The sequence below is a fragment of the Anomalospiza imberbis genome, chromosome 1 (assembly GCF_031753505.1).
Source record: "Anomalospiza imberbis isolate Cuckoo-Finch-1a 21T00152 chromosome 1, ASM3175350v1, whole genome shotgun sequence".
Taxonomy (NCBI): Eukaryota; Metazoa; Chordata; class Aves; order Passeriformes; family Viduidae; genus Anomalospiza; species Anomalospiza imberbis.
Window position 1 is genome coordinate 67,774,978 of NC_089681.1, and position 22,579 is coordinate 67,797,556.

General features: G+C 36.2%; 1 long non-coding RNA gene across 1 annotated transcript in view; it reads left to right on the forward strand.

Annotated features, from left to right (window-relative positions):
* The window catches only part of LOC137479561 (uncharacterized), a 72,191-nt gene extending 53,928 nt beyond the window's left edge, over nt 1-18,263 (forward strand). The window contains exons 2-3 of the long non-coding RNA XR_011002386.1: nt 5,665-5,752; nt 18,090-18,263. This is a non-coding gene — a long non-coding RNA (uncharacterized lncRNA). The remainder of the gene's footprint in view (nt 1-5,664; nt 5,753-18,089) is intronic.
* The last annotated feature ends 4,316 nt before the right edge of the window (nt 18,264-22,579 follow it).

Genomic DNA, 22,579 nt, shown 5'->3' on the forward strand with positions numbered 1-22,579 from the left:
CTTTCATTTCTTCTTTGTGTTTGGAAGCTGTTTTCTGCTCTCTAACAAGGACCTCTTTAAAATTCCTTACTCTCCCTCAAAGAAAAAGAAAGACTTAAAAGATACTAAATTTTTTTTCTTCTTTAATTTGGATTTAAATGAGGGTCAGAGCTCAATCATCCCCAATGAAGAGTAGAAATAATGAAAAACTTACCTTGTGGAGTGTTTCCTTTTAATAGTCTGAATTAGAGCTGCTTCTGAACTGAGTAATGTTTTCTGAATATACACGGGATCCCAAGTCATTAAAGGTTGTCATATAGAAAGCTCATAAATTTGGCTCAGCTCAATGAGACTTAGTGCATATGTGAATAAAAATGTTTCTGTAAATGGGAATTGATTTTTCTTTCTCACTGATGGTTTTCTTTAGTCAATCTTATGAATGTGTTCTGCACTAGTTACAGTAAGACAAATAGAAGGACACTGGGTGTCATAGGAACCAGTATTAAAGTGCACATTCCAGTGATCTTTGACCCTTATCGTGATACCAGTTATACCTTCTGCTTTTTCTCAGAGAGAAGCTATTGCTAAGTCACCTTGTTCATTGACAAAGACTAGATGCAGACCAATCAGGTAGAAGAATATTAGGATTTCCATGCCAGTCCCAACATAAAAATCTTCTAATCTTTTGTTCTGCTCTCCTTTAAGTCTATCTGTACTAATTTTTGAGGCACTGCTGTAGTGGATTTTCCTAGCATAAGTGATTCCATGACACATTCTGATCCTGCATAATTGCAGGTCATTTGAAAAATTTCTTTTGACAGCAGATGATAGGATCAAAGTTACTAATTGATCCCATTATTTTAAGAATAAATAAAAATAAAAGTCAGAATGAAATTAACTTAAGAAACTGATTTTCAGTTAAACTTTGGACACATGTCTTTCTAGTAAGGTTCTGAAACATTTATAATTTTGCTGCTATAGGAAGACAATGTTATCATAGTTCTTTCATTTACATTTAAGGAAGGAGCACTAGTCTATTTAGGTTTTAATACCAATTTAACCTGAATATGTATAGATAGGGTGGACCTCAGTGGACAGGTGTCTGATTCCCACCCCCCCCCAAACCTTCTAATGCAGTTGCTAATTTTTGAGACACATTTTTAGTATGTATTTTTTTATTTGCCTTTATTGATGGCCTGCAGTGAGATTTTTATAAAAAATTCCCTGCCAATCAAAAAAAGATTGCAAAGAAACAAAAAAAGAATATGTATTTGAGTAGTCATGTATTTTATCACTGTGTCAGTGTAGGATCAAATATAATAAAGTGCAGGTGACTATGCTTTCTTCTTTATAGTTGTGATTTTAATGTACTGAACACTCAGCTCACCTTTAAGAGATTAAATGGAAGGACCAGGTTGTGAGCATTCTCCCTACTCTAGTGAAAGCAGGAAGAAGGTGTTGGATACAGACAGCTTCGAATATCTGTTCACTTGATCTTCTTCCTACTCAATTATCAGCTCAACTGTTCAACCGAGTGTTTCCTGGGCCTTCAAGATACTGTAGTGCAGCAGAAAGATACGGCTGTGCTGGAGCTCTGTGCAGCAGCGTGTGCTGTAGGGGTTGAGTTCTGCCCCTGAAGTTATACTTGGCGATTGGCCTTTGCTCTCTTACACAAGAGGAGTGCCTTTCAAAGCAAATTATTTTTAACATGCCTTGTGTGAAAATGGTGCAAGCAAGATTTGCAGCAAAGTGTTCATTTCTTTACCCATAGCAATAATTTTTTTTGTATTGTGTGTGATTTTCTTTTATGATGGGAAAACAATTATTTTATAGTACTTCTGCTCACATTGAGTATGAGCCATATGGTAATATTTAACTAATTTTTTTTTCTGCTAGCTACTCATGGAATAAGAAACACTTTTGCCCTACTTAAAACCCTGGGTATTATGCACTTGAGATAAGCATTACATATTTCAAAAGACACTTAGTTCTTCTTTCTAGCTGAAGAAATTATTTTCAGTAGAATGCAACAGAAATCAGATATCTTTCAGTTGTTTTTCAGACCTCTTGTGTGCGAATACTGTATCTTGATGTTTTGTTTTGTTTTGAATTTTCAAGGTGATATTCAAAAGGCAAAAGAAGAAAGCCAAGTTTTATAACCAGCCTCTATAGACTTAACTACAGATGAAAACAATAGGTCTATAGGGTAATTTCTATAAGAGCACAAATAGAACTTAAATGAAATTATGCTATGGTGGGGATAGGTATTTTTAGAGCTGCAAATGCAGTAAAGAAATATTTATATAAGGCTGGATGAGGACATTAGAGTTTTGTGGAAATAGTTGCATGAAGGAAGAAAAAAGGGTTTATTAGCTGGTATAGTTGAAGTGTATGTAGCCTTCGAGGGGGGGTGGGGAAAGGAGAACTGCTGGCCCTAGAGCCCGAGAAATGTCTGCTGCAGTGCTGACAGTGAATGTACTCACTTCTATCTGGGGCACATAGAAATTCAGTGCCTTGGAAACCTTATAACTTTTAACTAAGATGGTAACAGACATGAGGCTCTTCTTCTCAATCTTAGACCTTTAAGAACCTTATGTCAGGATTGTTATCTGCAGAATCTTTTTGACTTTGAAATAATCTTAATATAATAATGAAAAATACAAGGTAAAATACTCAGTGAGAATGTTCTGGAGATAATTTTACAAGAAATGAAATATTGTCCAAAGAACTGAATTAAATCTACATCAAAGAGAGAGATTTATATAGACTGTTGCCAGGTAGGATGTTTTATGTTGAGTGGTGATCTTATGGTGCCATTTTAGCTTATATTATTTCATTGATATTGTAGAGCTGAACACAGCCCAGATCTGCAATGGTGATTTATCAAAGAAATCTTTGTTCACGGAAACTCTCAGCCTCATGTAAAAAAGTCTTTCAGTTCAACAATCAATATTTATAAATCTTTTTTGCCAATCTCCTGCCTTTCAGATCAATATCATTGCAATTATAGAAAATAATAGCTGAAATGAGATTTAACTTTTTTCTTTTTTTTTTTGGTGGGTCTGGGGTGTTGTTTGTTTGGTTGTTGTTTTTTTAATTTTTTTTTTTTTTTTTGTGTTGCTAAGCACTGGAATCTTCTAGGAAGTGCTTTTTAAATCTGTGTGTTGTTGCAGATCCTACTGAATAGTGCTAATTTTCTGTGTTACTATTTAAATGAGAGAGCAAATAAGGGCTCTGGCTTCTTAGTAATTGTTAAAAGAATGAAAGTTACTGCTCAAAGCACAGATGAGTTCCACTGTTAGGCTTTTGTACATTACATAAGAAATTTCCTTTACATCACACTGAAAATTCAAGGGCTGTGCTCCTGACTCTTGGCTGCAATGTAAATGCGGCAGAAGCAATCACTAAAGGCATGCAATTGCTAGAAGAAAGTCAAGGGAGAGTTAAACTGCTTGAAATTAAACGGTTAAGGGAAAACCTAGATTTTGAAGCTGAACAGGTACTATCCTTTTTTTTTTTTTTTTTTTTTTTTTTTTTTTTTTTTTGTCTTCTCAGGAAAACAGAGCTTGGTTAAGGTTTTCTGTAAACAGGATTATAGTGACTCAAGACCTCAATACAGTCTAACTTTGTTTTCTTGTACTGAGGTAAGTTCCATCCTAGTTCAGTAGTAGGGCCTTGAGGTGATGTGGTTAAATATATATTTTTCACATGATTGTGAATTAATAGTTTTCCTTACTAGGGGAAAACCTTGTGTTTTCATAAGCTGTTTGGATCCATAGACAATAAAGGAAACCATCCTGAACTCCTTCTTTTTTTCCATTGCATCACTTGTCAAATATGTCCTTCCCCAACTACTGGGGCTCTGTTTCCCTACAAGTTAAAAAACTGACACAGATAATTTGATCAGTTTTGTGTTTGCAGAAGTAAAACTTAAAGGGGACTGAAATGGGGATGTGGTGTTTCTCCACTGGGAAAGAAAGACTGACCATGTGTGCATGTTACCAAAAATCACAACAATTTCTGGGGCAGCATCAATGATGTGCTGCTCCACCGGTGTGCTGCTGTCTAGCAGACACAGACATCAGGATAGCTAAGTCACGCAGTGCTTACAGTTTTGAGAAAAAAAGTGGTATTTTGCTTTAGAGATGTAGTTTTATTGGGTGAATATGATCAGTCTAAACTAATAAGAAATATTTAATTGATCTAAGCACAAAATATCCAGTGTCAAAAAGCAGAAAAGAAATACTTGATCACAATAATTTCACTGTCAAGGACTGTCATTAGGACGAATCCACAGCATAAATATTAGTGTGGTTGGATGGGGTGAAAGTACATGTAAGTAAATGTTGAACATACTTGACTCTAACAGGCTCAAGATCTGAGGATTGTTGGAGATACAGAGTTGTCGCAGGGCGTTTTGGGGGGGAACACACTGGGGGTGTCCCCGCGGGGGCCCCGCTAGGCTGTGAGTTCGCTGGTAGCAGGAGGCAGGCAAGGAGACTCCACACGGCTTCTGAGGGTGCTCATTAGATGAGGGTTTATTGGGGGTCCTACCCCCAGGATGCAGCATGGTTTCTGAGGGAGAGGGGGGGAAAAGGGAGCGAGGGGCAAAAGGGTAGGGGGAGAGAGGGGCTGAGAGAGCACCAGCCAGGAGAGCTGGCAAAGAGAGAGAGAACCATCTCCCCAGCACACTGAACAGGGAGATTCAAAGTGGGCGCAGAACAGATCGGGCCAATGGGATTACAGACACAGGATACTGCAGGGGAGGATCACAGGCTTAGAATAAACCCTACATTTTCGAGGGGTGAGACAGAGCATACCATTTAACTAAAATATAACACCACAAATCACCCTTTTTTGTTAGAAAAAAAAGATGATGAGAATTATGATAATTAACAATTTAAAAATGAAGCAGTAATTACACAGTTTTACAGCATAAAATAAGTACAATTGAATACACTATAAACAGTCCATTTGACTTGTTGTTTGCCTTTGGTGGGAGGTATTGTTCAGTTCTGACAGGGTGTTAACACAGTACAAAGATAAAATGAGTATTTAATTGTGATAAACGGCTTATGTGGGTCCATATTGCAGATTTTTAAGTGAATTTAAAGCATGGGCGAGTGCTTAAGGGGCTTCAGCCTTTGGGAACTCGGGAGGATCACAGGCTTGGAATAAACCATACATTTTCGAGGGGTGAGAGAAAGCATACCATTTAACTAAAATATAACACCACACAGAGCCAAACTTAAACAATGTTCTGTCAAGAACTAAACTAAAACATGACACCTGGTGTTGTTAGATTGGGCATACAAATTCATGTCTAGATTTTTGAAGCTTGGGTTACTTTTAAATATCTTGCCTAGTTTTTTTTTTCTCATCTGCCTCTGAAATTCTGTGCAATTACAAAAAAAAAACCTTCCCATTCCCACACCAGTTATGTAAAAAATCAATGAAACATTTGAGTGAAACCACAGTGAAACTTGGTATAAGGGACTGAATTCAGAAACACAGTACAGTACATTTTATTTACTATAGCCTTTATATGTCCTATACCCTTTATACAAATTTATATTCTGTTCACTTTGGGAATCAAATACTATCCTGACAGATTCAATGATATTTCAATCATGCAAGCCCAAGAGATAGTAAATTAATTGAAACTTATATTCATTTATTCTCTAGGTTTATTTACTTGATGGAACCACTAATTGGCTTCATTCCTGGGTGTCCCCCACTCCTCCCTCCATATTTCAGTGATGGTAGAAGACAGGTAATATATTGCTAGTGATTTCCTGTATTCTATTGCACACATTGTTGCCTGTAATAGGAACCATTCATTTTGTATTTGCTAAATTTAATTTTTTTTTAAATTGTCAGTGCTAATTGGGGTGTCAGAACTTAAATACCAAAAACCTGAGGAATGTAATCCTGCTTTAGGCTATTTTACTGCTATAGTAAAACAGATGAGGAAATGTAAAGAAATATGATAAAAAGTTGAGACTAATAATATAGTCGCTTAGCTGTATATTGTGTTTAGTAATTAGGCCTTGTTTAACACTTTTTTATGTAATCCAAAACTTATTCTAGTCTGAAATCTAACCAGTTCCAAGATCTGGTGCTTCTCTTATTTTACTGTGAGTGTTTCAGATAATACTGAACTTAATGCTCTGCTCTTCCTCTAAAATGGCAGGGAATCAATGAATAAATACAGCTTTTTTTAATACTAGCTACACTGCTAGAACATTAATGTTCAGTGTTGAAATCCTGAAATATATCTATTAAAGGGTTGAACATGATTTTCTTATTAAAAAAATATATATTACTAAAAAGGGAGTCTTACTTGCAATGCAGTCTTCATTTGGTAATGAATCCTGTATGAACAGATGCATATGTCCATACATGAAAATGTGCAACATCAGACAGGTGCCAAGGTTAGATACACTGTAGTTTCTGATAAATCCTCTTTTTAAAAGGCAGATTTATATGTTATGAATTCACTTTATTAAGTGTGCCGTATTTTGGAGGAACCTGTCTGTAGGCTGCATAACAAGAATAAGCAGATAAACAAACAACAAAAGGTCAAGTTTAGTATTTCACAGCTTTTTTACTTATTCTCATTTCACCTTGAAAATTGTTTCTAAGAAAGCAAGTCACACTGTAATCAATTAAACCTTTAGTTTGCTTTTTGTGGGAAGACATTTGACACATTCCAGCCTGCATCCTGCCCTGCATCCTTGACTCTGCTCTTGAAATTAAGGTAAAAAATATGTAATTTGAGCACCATTTTCCCCCAACCACTAAAGTTATGTGAAGATTTACAGTCTTGAAAATCCCTTAATGATAAATTGAATACAATTAAAATATTGCAGCTACTACTCAAATGAACCAGTTTATTAACATTCCAATTGCTGGAAGGTTTTTTGTTTTGTTTTGTTTTGGTTTTTTTTTGTTTGTATGTTTGTTTGTTTTAATGGCCAGTGTACTTCAATATTTTTTCCCTTAATGGAGTAAGAAAACTTTCCTTGTGGATCTTCTGACACTAAACAAAATGGGTGCTAACGCAATGAAAATCCATAACAAACAAGAACATACCTCAATGTTTTACCTGAAAGAACATACCTCAATTTTTTTCTGCTCAAAGATGAGTATTTGTTTTCATCTTAGCTGTGGATTCTCATGATTCACATGTAGCCAATATGAAAATATGAAAGCTCATGGTAGATTCTCTTCTGATGGAATACTGCAGATGTGATGTTGCTTTTACAGCCTTACAAAATTAAATTTCATGAAAATCAATAAAATAACAGTGCTGTAAAATTGTCATAAGCAATGAGGCTAAAAATGTTATCTGAAAAATACTTTTCTAAAAAAGATGAAACAGAAGCATAACATTTGGGCTATTGACTAACATTTGAAAAGTTAGATTTATTTGCCAGTTCTGTGACTTTTAAGTAAGTCTGAAATGTCAGGAAAATTATATAATCTGTTTTAGAAAGGTGATTTTTCACTAGGATACTGGGATAGCAGAGTAAAATTAATTCTTTTCCTATGCCCCTCCCCTTCCCAAAAAAAAGAGATAAAATCCAGAATGGTTAAAAAAAATGATAAAGAGATAAATGCAGACTTAGTTTTGAATTAATTTTTGTTGATTTAGAGTAATAAATTGACTTTTTTATGGGTTGAGAACTCAAGAGTTTTAACCCAAAAATGCTGTTATGAGAGATTTCAATCCTTTAATGGAGTCAGGGGACAGAGGGAGGGGGGAACACGAGACGACCAACCCTCAAAAAACCCAATGAACTGTCTTCTGCTTTCTGTTTCACTTTCCTAACATAAAAATATTAAGATGGAGATAGTATTTTAGAGATAGATTTCCAATAGCATGAGCTTTTTCTGTCCCTGCCTGAATTACCCAAAAAATAATGCTGAGACTTCTTGGTTAGTAATAGTAATAATCTGGAGGTTTGAGAAAGCAGATTCTATTAATACGGACTTCTATTTAAAATAAAACAAAGTCACTTTCTGAAGTAAGCATTTCTGGAAATCCTTGAAATTCATACAGTTGACCATATGTATCATGTTTTTGATTCAGAGATGTAAAATCTGTGGTGGTTTGGAAGGAAAATAGACAGAATGATCTCTGTACGTGCCTTCCAACTTGAGCTATTCCATGATTCTATGGTCATTTTGGGTGGTGTTACCTTTAGCATAAGTAGAAAAATGACTTCTGATGGAGGAAGTGAGGAACTGCATACTGATAAGCAGCTACTGTTGTGAGAGACTGAAATGTTGCAGGTTAATAACTCAAACAATTTGCAAAAGCACAGGTAATTTTAGAATAAACACTAGATTAATTTCAGGTAGGTTCCTAAACATGCTGCAGAAATGGGAGCTAGAAAAGTAAAGAAGGAGTGAGAATGACAACCATTAAGAAACCTAGAGACAGCTGTGGAAATGTCTGGCCTGGACTTTATAATAGATATGAAGGCAAGGAATATGAGGATTTGGGATAGGTGAGAGGAATGTAGGTCTGTGCAAAATTTAAGAAATCCTTAGAATAAGGGGCCAGAGAGAAAGAAGAAGGGTGGAGATGGGTGAGGGGAGAGGGGCACATTAAAAGGGCTGATAATATATAAACCATTGTTAGTTTCTGCATGTTTTATTTTGCTGGTCACTGCAGTCTGTCCTGTTTTATTAAATCCTTTCTATCTCTGCACAATACTACTCTACCCTATTAGGGAGCAGTGTAGGGACTGATTGCAAGCTCTGGGGTGATGGAAACAAATGGTCAGCAGGTAGAGTCAGATCAGGATGATTGTGCACCTGGGCTTGCCCAGCTCAACTAGAGCAGGTGTGGGCCTCACACACCACTGTGTGGCTACAGAGTGTAAGATTTGAAGGGCTGGAGTGTTTGTGGTTTTCTCCTGTCTTGGTGTGTGTCAGGGTTTGTGTGTGTATAATTTGGTAGCAAATAGAATATGGTAGCTGGTGAGCAGGAGGACCTAACTTGGGGTAGGTGTGTCTTGTGTGACCTGTGACCGTGAGGTGCTTGTATCTGTGTCTTACTAACAAATACCAAGCTGGGATAGCTGACAGGTGGAGACTGGAGGAGGTCAGTGTGCAGGCATACATGTTGAATGGGAAGAGACTACTCCCGTTGATGTTCAGGGGATCTGAAATGTGCTTATGGATCTAGGGAGTGTGGCAGCATGAGCTTTCCCAAGATGAACTTCACCCATAACCAGCTGGAAAGGAAGAAGTGGGTTTGGCCATCTGTGCTGTGTTTAGGTGAGTCCTAACAGTGTTATAGGTGGGTCCTGTAAAAAGGGAGTGCCCAGCCTGCAGCACTCAGTAGCTGATTGTATTGCTTGCTGTCCTCTGTGTGTGTCTGATTGTTGCATCCCGGATGGGTTCAGTTAGGGGTTTTAATAAATGTTAGTTAGATCGGTTCTATATACCCCCATTTCCCCCTCAAAATGTTGTTCACTCCAAGCTGTCTGCTATATGAGCTTTCACCTGTCAATCTTGTAACCACTCCCTTCTTCCCCTCGGAAAGTTCTGTACCAATCACCCCACCTCTGTAATCCCATTTGTCCCAAGACGTTGTACCCGCCCCTGTTATATTCCCATAGGTTGCCATGGCCCGTGTCACTCCCCTGTTGTCTGTCCCCATTGGGCGAGGGGGCCTTCCGCCCCTGTCGGCCCACCCCCTATTTAATCCCTTGTTCCCTGTGCCCAAGCGCCATTTTACCCATGCGGGCTGGGAAACAGCTGCATTATCCACCACTGCGGCCATGCGGGAATAAAGAGTTCTCAGCCATGGTGGGCAGACTGAGCCTTCTCTCTGACCCTTTATCTTACCTCAGCGTCTGGCAGAAGTGGCAGACGCATGCGGTGGCTCAGCTCTAGAGGTCCACACACACGCAGCGGCCCCGGTCTCTCTGAGAGCGATGCGCTAGCTAGACACCCCCAGCTGCCTGGGACCGGGGCAGAGAAAAACTGAACACCGCATCTGATCTCACACTGAGTATCACTGCTGCCTGAACTTGCAAATGAGAATGTATCAGCTGCACCCATTGGGATGGAATGCAAAGACTGGTCCCTGTGTATACAGACACACTGGGCTGGGCTGCAGTGGCCTGAGAGGAGTAAACACAGAGGCAGTAGCATTAAACATCCCATAAAATACACCTGAGTAATCCTTTACTCCCAGTTAACCACTGGAAAAAAAACTTGCAGCTGTAACTGGAAATTTAATTTTTTCAGTATTTTAAGACTGCTAAGAAAAGATGTTTTAAGGCTTCTTTACAGATAAACTTACTAAGAACTTGTATCAGATTGATTTCTAGTTTTACTGTAAGGAGTTATATAGAGACAATTAAAATACAGGCTAATAAATCAAGATAATACATTGTTCAAAATTCAAGGCAGATTTTGCTGTGGTCGAGAACTATTTATGATACAATAAGACCCAACATGACTAGTGGCACAATCTCAGATACACAAGCAGTTGCCATTGAAGGGAAATGGGAGAAAGTTTCAAAATTAAACATGAAGGAAGTATAAAAGATTGTTGAAAACAGACTACTGAATTGTCCAGTTATAACATTAAAGGTGTCAGGTTGAAAGAAGTTTCTGATTGTTTTAAAGCAAAGCAGAGGGAAAGAGGGAAGAAAATTCTTTGGTTATGGAATTAAACAAAATTTAAATTAAAAAATTGTTTTTTAGGGTTTCATTAAAGAAAATAAGTCTAAAAAAATCCAAAAGGTGCTTAAAGAAAGGTAAAAGTTCAGATTTTACAGTATTTTTCTCAGCACTAGTTTCATGGTCTTTAGTATATTTTGAGTACAATCTTTTTTCAATCTACTTCTAATAAAAAATTAATTTATTCTTTCCATATCAGTAACTTCTAATATTCTTCTGTTCTGCTGCAGCACTCTATATTCCTTGTCAGTGACTAATAATTTTTTCATGATGCAGCTTGGGAGCTGGACGTCTGGATTATGAGAAGTACAGCAGTGGCAACTGCAGTTCGAGTGCCCTTGCACAACAACAACTGAACAAGGTATTATTGTGACAGAAAAAATTGAAGCTTGTATCAGAATGATCTCAGTGGATACTAGACTAGAGTTTGAAACTAACGCTAGAAAAGGAAGAGTAGGTCAAGAGATATGAATTGTTTTTTTGAAGTGACAGGGGCATTCCTTCTCAAATTTGACCAGCGCTTAATATTCCTATATAAAGGTGTTTGGATGCCAGAGAGAGGAGTGTATGTTGCTGATAGTCGCATACTTAATTTACATGTACTCTTTACTGTGAAAGAGGAAGAAGAGGAAGGTAATCATTGTGTAAAGCTCAAGGGAGTCATTCATTCATTCATTCATATGACTGTCTGAAGTGTTTCATTGTGACATCTTAGAATTAGCATGTATTATAAAAATCATAATTCTGTGGGGGTTTTGTGACCTACTTACTTCTAAAATTTTGGATTCCAGGGCAGCCAACTGATTACAGAAATGAATATACTGTATCCATTGATTTGTTTCCACACTGACTTGGAGAACCACCATTTCTTTCTCTTTATAATTTTCGCTTACTCTATCAGTTAGTTGTCATAATTATGGGTGGTTCATCTTTATTCCTGAAAACCTTAACCTGCTCATCCTTGTGTGAAAGAGTCTCAAAATATTTCAGACTGAAAATATACAAAATTGTTGATACGAGTTTATCTGCCACCCACTATCAGAGTACTAAAGCAGTGTTTTCTTAGAATTTCCAAAAGCTGCTGCAGAAGCTGTCAAAAAGATGAATTATCTTGAATGTAAGAATTTGCAATTTTTTCCCATCTGCCTGTTGCCAGACAGCAGCATGGGCTAGAGAACCAAACTCCTACTGAGCTGCTCTTGGATTTGTACTCAAATTCTACTTTACAAGTTTTTAGCCTTTGTTTGTAAAGCAATATGCAAAATTTTTGTTTAAAAACTGAAGGACGAAATCTCAGTACAATACTGGCAAACGGCTGACTGATGTCAAGAGAGGATATTGTTCATCTAGAAGCACCTGCCCCAATCTCCTTGGACTTAATTTCTATTTTGTGAAAAACTTTTCCTCCCCGTTTTTTTTTTTGTCTGAGTTTGTTGTCTCACATGTCACAAATGAGACTCTGCTCACTGTGACCCAGAGGTTTCTTATTCAGTGTCTGCTTTTCAAAGAACAGACACACTCTTCTTCCTCATAGCTTAGCTGTATTTTTTTCCATATATCTAAAGTTGAATTTTACCACTTTATAAAAACACTATATATGATAGGTCCCTCTTAGAGGGCTTTTTACTGCTATGTATATCTTCCCTCCAATTTCTGTTTCTTAATGATTTAATAATTCTCTTTATTCTCTGAATTTTATATACAAGACCTATAAATAATTGTTTTATTTTTGTATAGTAAGCTTCATGAATGGTGAAAGTAATTAATAAAAGCAGGCTCCTTGATAGTTTTATTCTACTTTTTTTCCTCTTGAGATCAGACAATTTTTCAGCAGTTAGGGTGTTTTGATATTGTACTGTAATTTAAAAACATCAAATTGCTTTGTGGCACTAAGTCAAATACTAGATCTATGTACATGTTTCAATGAGAAAGCTGTATTTGTTTACCTAGGCATGAGTTTGGGCTATGACATGTCAATATAGTCTCACTTAATGAAGACTTACAACACAGAATAGTATCCTATTTGGTCAATTTTCAAGTTGACTAACATTATTTATGCTTCCATGAACTAAATCCAATTCTTTGATGAAACTGAGTTTGGCTTGTTAAGTTACATCAGCTGTTCTGCTTCTGAAATATCCCAACGTTATTAGATTTATCCAAAACATACTTTGGCAAGGTGTTCTCAGTTAACCCTCTTTTTAGGATACTTGAGAGCTGACTATATTAAGCATTTCTTCTCATTAATGAACATTTCCAGTGCCTTATGCTTATTATACTATTCAGATGGTGACAAAGACTTGAAGAATTTCATCCCAGAGCAACTTAAACTTTTGTAACCTGTTCCTCTGCCTCAAAGCATGAATATCTTTTCCTGATAAATATTTATCAAGCCTTTTATGAAAGACCTTTAAGTAGACAGATTACATGGCCTCTTCAGGCAATCAATTCTATTGCTTCACTCTCTTTACCTCAAAAGTTTTTCTTAATTTTTACCTTGTGTCTTTTATGCTGTAATGTGAACTCATTATTTTATATCCATCATAGGTAAGGAAAACAGATTAATCCCTCCTTTGCAGAAGCCATTTATTTATTTAAACCATGTTTGCATTTTCCCTTCTCCATTTCAGGTAAATTAGATTAATTCAATAATCATCAGGTGTGATTTTGTAGACCTCTGATTATTCATTTTTTTCTCTTGATTTCTCTGATTAGTACACATCTCATTGAAGTTCATCACCCAAATCTGGATCAGAGGTTGTAGTTGAGTATGAGACTCTTCTTGGTCTTATGATCCTTTCTCCACAATTTTCATCAGCAAGTACAACTCTTAAGTATACTTAAGGGATCTCACCAAGCAGAGCTAAGAGAGGAACTTAGTTGTCCCCTCTTCCTTCTGCCATTCCCATTTTGTTAATTGGAATAGGCAATTTATCAGAACTAGTAGTTCCATTGATGCAACAAGCCTAGTTAGATATTAGATGTTTTTCAAGGTCATCCTTTGATGCTGGAGATTCAGGAGCCAACATGAGAAGGTTTTTTTTTCAATAACTCTTCACTTGATTTCTTATGGAGCAACTCCTTGCCTTGTCCTCACCTAAACTGTACCTACATGCTTATGCTCTGTTCATGTATGCATGAACAGAGAATCTTAAGAATCTGACTTTTGCCATTTCTTGTATGTTTTCTTCTTATGTTTGAAGTAAATGCAGAACTTTTTATTAGCTATATTGATCTTTTGATGTGTTTCTGACCTTCCTTGAGAGAATGAAATATCCACTTGAAGACAGGAAATGTTTATGCTGTTGCTTCTCCTTTGATTTCTGAGGGTTATTAACTCTTCTGCTTACTTGTGGTTTTAATTGAAGTTACTTCTTCCTGTGACATTTTGCTCAACCACTTCATCCTTGTTATTCAGAATCACAGCTAAAAGCCGTCTCTGACTTCTATATCAAAAAGCATTCATACAATACTCCAGGAATATGGTGGACATCTTACCTGCCAAAGCTAGTCAGCTGTGCTTCTTCTACAATTAATGATGATTAATGGGCCTCTGCAGACTATGATGATAATTTGAAGATAAGGAATGAAATATTCTCTGAAAAAAGATCTTTTGTTATATGGTCTATAGATACAGTGTTTAGGTGACTGGATTAGTTTTTGATTAATAACAATTTAGGTTGCTATAGTTCAGTGAGCTGAATAATGCTTTCTACTTTTTTGGTGTAATCTTCATTTAGCAGATGTTTGGGTAATTGAAATTGTTCATTATTTACTGAACCTCACATTCTGAATAATATTGCCATTGATTCTCATCAAGCCTTGCCTTCTTGATGCTCATGGTTTACTTTGAGCTCTGAACATTGTGCTGCAGATCAAGGTACAGCCTGTCTTCATCTTTTCTGAAGTTGATTGTTTAATTGATATATGGATTGTCAAAATATTAGCTCAGAAATTATTTTTCGTTTCTTTAAATAAGAAAATATAAATTAAACCAGCCAATTAAAAATCAAAAGTACTCCCAAGGTGCAGGCCAAAATAATGAGGAATGAATGTTTCAGGGAAGAATTTTTTAGATTACATCCTAACAGATAAAATAGAACCTTGCTTTGTTTCAGGAAAAAAAATATGGAAGGCTTGTTTCACTTCTTAGAAGAATTCTGGAGTTTCAGAACCATTTTGTCCCAGCCTCAAAATACCAAGATAATTTGCTATAGTAATTTTTTTTGGCTGCTGATAGCAAAATAAAAATATTATATATCCTAAACAAGTTGGGAATGGCAATTTCTATCATCGACTGCTTCACTGTCCGAGCTGTTTGTCAAACGTGCTGTCACAATAGCTTCTTTGGGTAATAATTTGAAGAATCAATAGTCTTCTCTCTTTTTTATGAAACCTGGCAACTTTTCCATCGATTGCTTTTCTTCCAACACTGCACCTGCTGCCTTTGCAGTTTCTGATTAAATTTCTAGCATCTCAGCTCATTCGTGTATTTCAATATAACACAGTGACATGGGCTTCTGAGAATATACCAGCAGTTTCTTTCTTGCTTGCTACTGTAACCTATGTAGGCAAAATGGAGCATGTTTAATATACATAATATTGTGAGATTTAGATATAACAGATAAAGGTGTAACTCTTCCCTGCATACAACCATAGGATGATGTGGTGAAATAAACTAGGAAAGAAACAAGAAATGTTTCATACAATTGCTAGCTAAACATTTTTTAGATGTCAGTTAAGCAACAAAAGTTACCATGGCATCTAGGAGTATGTCTTCTACTTAATATGTTGTGCCTTACCAATAGTAATTAACAATGAATACTGCAGAGTGTAGCAATTACTGCTACAAGTAACAATAAAGACACACTTTGCTATGACCATCACTGGAATGATCTAATTGCATTTACCTTTGTGTCTCTTTTCAAAAGAAAGGTTTGAAGTAATGACAAGTTTAAATGTTGTTGAGTATTTCCAATTAGAGTGCAATTTTGTGTTATTAAGTGCATGTTCATTTATTATTAGAAAAGGTTAAAAAATGAAGGGCAGATGTTGTGAACATTCACAGGCATGACCTTTTGCAGATGGCTATAAAAATTTAAGAAGTCTTCTGGATGGCTTTAAAGTTACAGTTACAGTTTATCTACAGCTAAGTGGACTCTAATAATTAGGTTTTAAACTGCAATGATGAATTGTAATGTTAGCATTATCTTAATTATTGCTCGAAAGCAATATTGTTCAAGGCTGGATGGGACTTTGAGCAACCTGTTCTAGTGGAAGGCGTCTCTCCCCCCGTTCTTAGTTGGAACTAAGTGATTTTTAAAGCCCCTTCCAGTCTTAACCATTCTATAATTTTAAGTTTCATTTTTCTCTAGCATTGTCTCTTGTCACTGTCAGTTCCTGGAATGAACCATCTTAGACTAAGACTGTTTTAGTGCCAGGGACATGTTGAATCTGTATTCATAATCACTCCTCTCTTCTTCTGCACCAAACTGCAAGTCTTATTGTCAAACTGTTTTCTGTGTATGAATCCTCATACTTAAGTATTTATAGTATTTTTATTATTTTTTGCCTCTTTCTTGCTGTCCTTGTATGTAAGCTATGGCATGAACCAAGCTCTAAATGTCCTTCTAAAATGTGGATGTTGAGCTGGTAGTGATGTCCTGTAGCTGGGGATGGGGCAGGGACTGATCTTACACAGTTATAGAAATTTGATTACTCTAAATGCTATTCAAATACCAGCTCCATGCATGTTAGCAGATTCACCATTTGTCTTGTGTATGTCAAAGCTACTAAGTAACTATTAGTTGGCATTTCCAAGGTAAATATTATAATCGTTTCCTATGCAGCACTTGAGGAAAAGGACATCCAGCATTGCTGGTAGGATGACAGATCTAATTGTCTCCCCAGGAAAATAAACAGCATAGAACACCTTTATTATTTGTCTTGATAGATTGCAGGAAATGTATGAACATATTTTTATAATTTACAAATTAATGGTGTTAAAATATTATTAATTAATAAGAAGGTATAAATAACAAATTAAATTAAGCAGCGATTTCTGTGTATCAATTTCATTTTCTGAGATTAAGTCTGAAGTTAGGAAGGACATGAATGTATCTTTTGTTTACTTACATATTCTTCTGACTGAACCCACTGAAAACCTGAATGTCTCACTACTCTGAAAATGTTGTATGTTTTCATGAAATGTGCAAGCAGTCAGACAGAAACCAGAAATATATCTGTATTCTATTTTCACAGTAGCCCAGTGCTGGCTATGTTAAACAGAAAGCTCTCTCTAAATCTACTGGCATTTTCAATTTCTTCTAAGCAGAGGAAAAACATTACTTTCACTTGTCTAAAGATGGGAGAAAATGTGTGTTCAGTTGGTTTAACTTACTGATGTTATTTTCCTTTAATAGGAGAGGAGTTTACTCTTTAAGCTGCTAGCAAGTGAATATTGACAGGTGAAGTTTTAAAAACTTGCAGAAAAAGAAGTCTCTAGTTAAAATGAATCTATAAAAATATTTGCTTATCTCATCAGGGAGATGTATCTGTTTAAGAGATAGTAAACTGTGATGTAGCTTACATGGACCATGCAGGAAACTTTAATGGCATTTAGAGAATAATGCAATCATCAGGCACCATTAACATGGGTTCACTATGGAGAAGTTCTATGTAACTATGCTGATATCCTTCTATGCTAAGGATGCATGGGAATGCCATAAATCTAAGAAACCTCAAATGGAGGAGATTTCTGAAGGCACTTTGTACCCTAAGATTTTACTTTTTCAAATGATATGCATAAACAGAAAACTGAGGTGACACTGATTTTTTGTGTATACATTTTGTGTATTGGTACAAATGCAAGTATCTGATGGAAGGACCTATATAGGAATACCTTGTGATTTTTCATTAATTTGGAGGTACCTACCAGTTCAGAGCTGTTTCTTACTGTCATTAATTATACCTCACTAATCTAGTAGTTCAGCAGAGGCAGAGGTTTAAACCTACATTATAGATAAATTATTATTTTGATGACAATAAGAATGCATAGAGAGCATAATTTCTTTTGCCGTGTGGATGAGCACAGCAAGCTGAAGTCAAAGGCTATGCTGATGAAATCAAAAACTCAATTCCTGGGAGTTAGATGGCAGTATTAGCTTACAGTACACTTCTAATCTGTTGTTCTCTTGTTCAGGTTTTCATAACACCCTTGCCACTATTTTTTTTCCTCTCTTAGTGTTGTGTTAAGCAACATGACTAATCTGTCATGCAGTTTTCCTATTCCCTCCCCACAGGAGAAATGAGTGCAGTGGTGTGTCTTGCTTTGGTCTCTCTTATTTTTCTTCCTACTCTCCTACCTCTCTTTAATTTGCAATCTTAATTTTTCCTGTTCTTAGGAACTTCTGGAAGTTGTCTGAGTCATGTTGCTACTCTGCAGAGATTTTGAGCCATATTTGGAGATGAACAATGCAGCCTGGGACACGAGAGGGATTCTAAATCAGCGCAACTTACAGTTTCCTCTGCCATCCTAACAGATCAGCTACACTGCAGTAAAATATCTGCAGATTGCTTTAAACAAAGTATTTATACTCTAGGTTTGATTGTCAAGATGTAAGTCCCATTCTTCAGCTCATCTTCTCTTACATGGTAGAATTTCAGTGTGGAAAGGTCCAAAAAGAGAAGGAAGGAAGGAAAAGAAAAGAACTTTTAATTCCTCTTCATAGAAAGCTATTCCTGTTTATATCATCTCTTTTAGCACTTTTCTATTACAGTAGCTATGATTATGACTGATTTATCTCTGTATCTTTAAGTAAGCTTATTTTGTAACACTTTACTTGTCACTTCAAATTTGACCCTAAATACAAATGTGTAGAAATGGTTTCTCTAAACTGTTTTAGATAGTTTATGACATTTCAAAAATAAACACACTTTAAATCTCAAACTGCTTTTTAAAAAGGATTCAATGAAGAAAAATTATTCCTAATTAATCCAACTTAGACTAAACATTTACAGATATTAAAATATGCACTGCTGACTTTCCTAGGCAGGTGCATACATAAAGCTTGCTGAATAAACCACCACTCCATTTTGGCATAGGTATATGTATGGCTTTTTGGATTGTGTTATTCTGAGAAAGTTCCACATTAAAAGTAAATTAAATTATATTTGCAGTGATATGATTCAGTTTATTGAAGATCTATCTTCTATAAGTGACACTTTCTCACTGAAGGCCTAAAAACGGAGGCTCTGAAAAGAAATGTGCATCAGTGGACATGGATATATGCATATGAATATATAGGACATACAGTTTGGGTCCATGCTTATCCCTTATAAAGGGATGGACAGTCCAAATAGAGCTTGTTTCAAGGCTGCAGCTGTTACAAAAATAAGTTAAGGGAGAAGTGTTGGGAAGAGAATACCTTCTGCTGAACTGACTAGGCTATTAAGGGGAGGGTGGAGTCAGTCTTACACAGATCTGAATGCTTGTTAGTGTTGGATGGTTCCAGCAGAGTTTAAAACTATATTCACTTCAAAGAAGCTCTCATATTTCCTTTACCAAACTGAATATCTTCTCTCAGTTACAAAATACATTCTCATTCTCAGTAATGTGACCACTTATGCATGCAGATACATACAGGTCCTAGTATCTCCAAGTTCCAGGGATTGTCTTTGACAGCTGGTGACCAACATCATGCATTTGCTGTTTCCACTTGGAATTGTTTCCAAAACAAATAAGCAAACCGTTATGGAGGACTGTATTTTTTTCAGATTGACCTTTTTCCTTCTGGCTGCATGCATGCAATGTTCACACAGACTTTCTGGGGAAAAAAAAAACACCAGAAAACTTTGCCTTCTCATGGGAAATTCCATTCTTAGCATATAGGCTGACTGCAGCATCTGGGTTATCCTCCTTGCCACATGTCAGTGTGAGAATGTTAGATTCAAATGCTGTTGTCAATATGTCACTTTTAGGTTAACCTTGTAAATCTCAGCAGAAGGAGCATACTGAATCTATAAAAAGGAAGCTTTACTGTAGAGTTTGAGTTACAAATTCATTTGCAATCTCAACATTCTTCTCGCAGGTGGTTGTTTACTTTCATTAGAGATAGCTTCTGCTAATAAATTTGTACTTAGTAGATGGCTTAGTACCTTGAGGTGTTGCTGGTGAACTACAAAAGCTTTACATGTGTGTCACTCATTAAATTTAAACCAATTTTGGACTTAATTTGGTTCACTCTTTTAGGCATTTAGCAGCTGAGGTGGATTTACTGGGGACTTGATTGTAGTTTTTGCATCATATATACTACCCCCAAGATTTTAGCTAATTAACAGGATGTGATAGCAAAGAACTCTATGGACTACTGGAACTGCATTCCCCTTTCAACTACAGAAAGTTATATCCCATATGTTATTGACTCCCAGGTAGAAAAACTGGGGGCAGGGAGCGAAAAAACAAACAAAAAACCCCAACTGAAACTGAACAACAACCAAATGAAGCAAAACCATCTTGCATGTAGGACTGACTTCCAGTATTAAGTTCCTTAGGATCTGAAATTGTAATGAAATATCCATACACATTTGATCTGTAGCTCCCAAGCTCTTGATGAGAGTTTGCTTTACTTAATTTTGCTATGTAGCAGGAAAGCACCCTCTGGGAGCCTTGTTCCTGTCTTCATTCTTTAAATAACTGTGGATATCACTTAAAACCTTCATCTAGTGTCTAGATAGAGGCTTACGGTGAAGAGGAGAGCAATAATATTTGCATATCTAGCCGAAGCTTTAAGAGATAAACCTTCCAGGAGTCTTGCAATGAAGAAAAACCTGTGGGAAACCACTTGTTTAGTGTTCAGAATAATTTTTCCCAATATAATAATGTCTTATTTTGTATTTATTGTGGAAGTTCTACACATAAAGAAGGCTTTAGGAAGGAAGGCTCTGAGGCTCCTATTCTCTGCTGTTGGACATTCATCCAAAAAAAACCAATGTATGGCTCAAGAATGCCTGAGTGCTCTTCATATATTGAATTGTTATCATCAATAAAAATAGTGAGAGGAACTTGCTAATAAAATGGAGTTTATATGTTGAAATTACATTGTTTCAAAGTCATGGTTATAGAGTGGAATAAATGTTAGATAAAATCACCTCTGAGTATCTTTTCAGGAAAACTCAGTATTCCTTAACTTGATAGTTCCTAATTGATGTTATAATTATGATACACTCTTCAAACTAGCTAGGGGTTGATCCACTAACAGTTACGAGCTAGCAATATTCAAGCATATCGTCAAAGGATGGCCTTACAGCCTTAATTTAGATTTCACTACTATTAAGATGGCAGTCTGTTCCAAATTTCTTTTTCTGACCATGAACAAAGAAACATGGAATTCAGAAATAGCCTCTGCCCACACACAAAGAAACCTCTAAGTAAGGATATAAAACAGCTTTCTGGAGTCAGCAATTTTATGTTTATATTAAAACAAGACTAAATGAGCATCGCAGCAGACACTGAACTTAAGGACATCTTTTTCATAGATTTTTGTTAACTAGAAGTTGACTACTACGATGGTGAGAGAAAGGAATAATGAAATATAGCAGAGCAATGATTTTAATTTTTAGGACAGATTAAATATTTTTATTAATTATATAAAGTTTATTTGTGTTATTGTTCTCATTTTTTCAACCCTTTTCATTCATAACAGTGTTTAGCAGTTTTATCTTCTTTGAATGTATTTTGTTTGTTTGTTTGCTTGTTTTGTTTCAGAAGAATGAACATCTTTTATAGTATCTTAGCACTCTGTTCAGAGCCTGGACCAAGTATTTGGCATTGGTGAAGAACAAGGATTACGGCCCCTCTTGACTAGATAACAGAGTATAAAGCACTCTTGAGCTGAGTGCTTTTATCCATGCATTTTTAGAACATTGGGGGCATTAGCAGTAAATGTATCTTTCATTTAGAGTGCCTTCAAATAAAGGAAGAAAATATCTTAGAGTTCTGTAGATCTTTTTAATGTGTGTCTTTTCTGTCTAGGGCCAAGTTTTCCTTCCTGTACACATGGGTTTTTGTCAGCTGTTTGGGGTTTTGTTGCTGTTTCTAATTGGTAAGAATTTCTGTTATTTATGTATTTACCTGAATAAAATTAAATCCTCCAGGTACTGAGGTCTAATATCAGACATAAAAGCGCTTCAGTGTGAAGATCTCCTTTGTGGTGGGACGTGGCAACACTAATACATTTGCAAAATGCCCAGTTGAGAGCACAATGCACATACATATTTTTCAAACCTGACGTACTGCTACTCAGTCCACAGAAATCTTGATGGAGGTGTATGTGCTTATTTGGGTTATAAAATCTTCATTAGATCATCATGTCTTAAGCTAGTTTCTGTTCCTAGGAAACAGAGCATTAAGTAGCTCCATTTTAGCTAATCAGCATCGTTTATTTATTCCTCAAAAGGCGTGATGCATCCACACAATGATAGAGCTGTGGATCTGTTCAATCTCAACTCAAAATTTGTTTACATCCTGAATTCTCTTTGCAGCAGTGAGCAGCACTATCCCTGATTAGTAGCACTAATGAAAGCAAGCATAAACTAGCCTTTTATATGCTTACTAATTAAAGGCATATGGCCTTGAACCATCTAGTCCTAATTTCAGATTACTAATATCATTATGTACTGTTATTTTCAGTGACGCAAAAATACAAGTGGCGAGAAAGGGAGATAAAAAAACACTTTAGGAGTACATTATGAATTTCAGAATTCTTGAGAAATGTTAGGATTACATAGCATTGATGCTTATTGAACCTAACAGGAGCTCTTCCATAACCCTCATTTGGCAGCGAATCAGGGTTTCTATTATTTTGACTGTATGACCACTTTGAAACAAGATTAG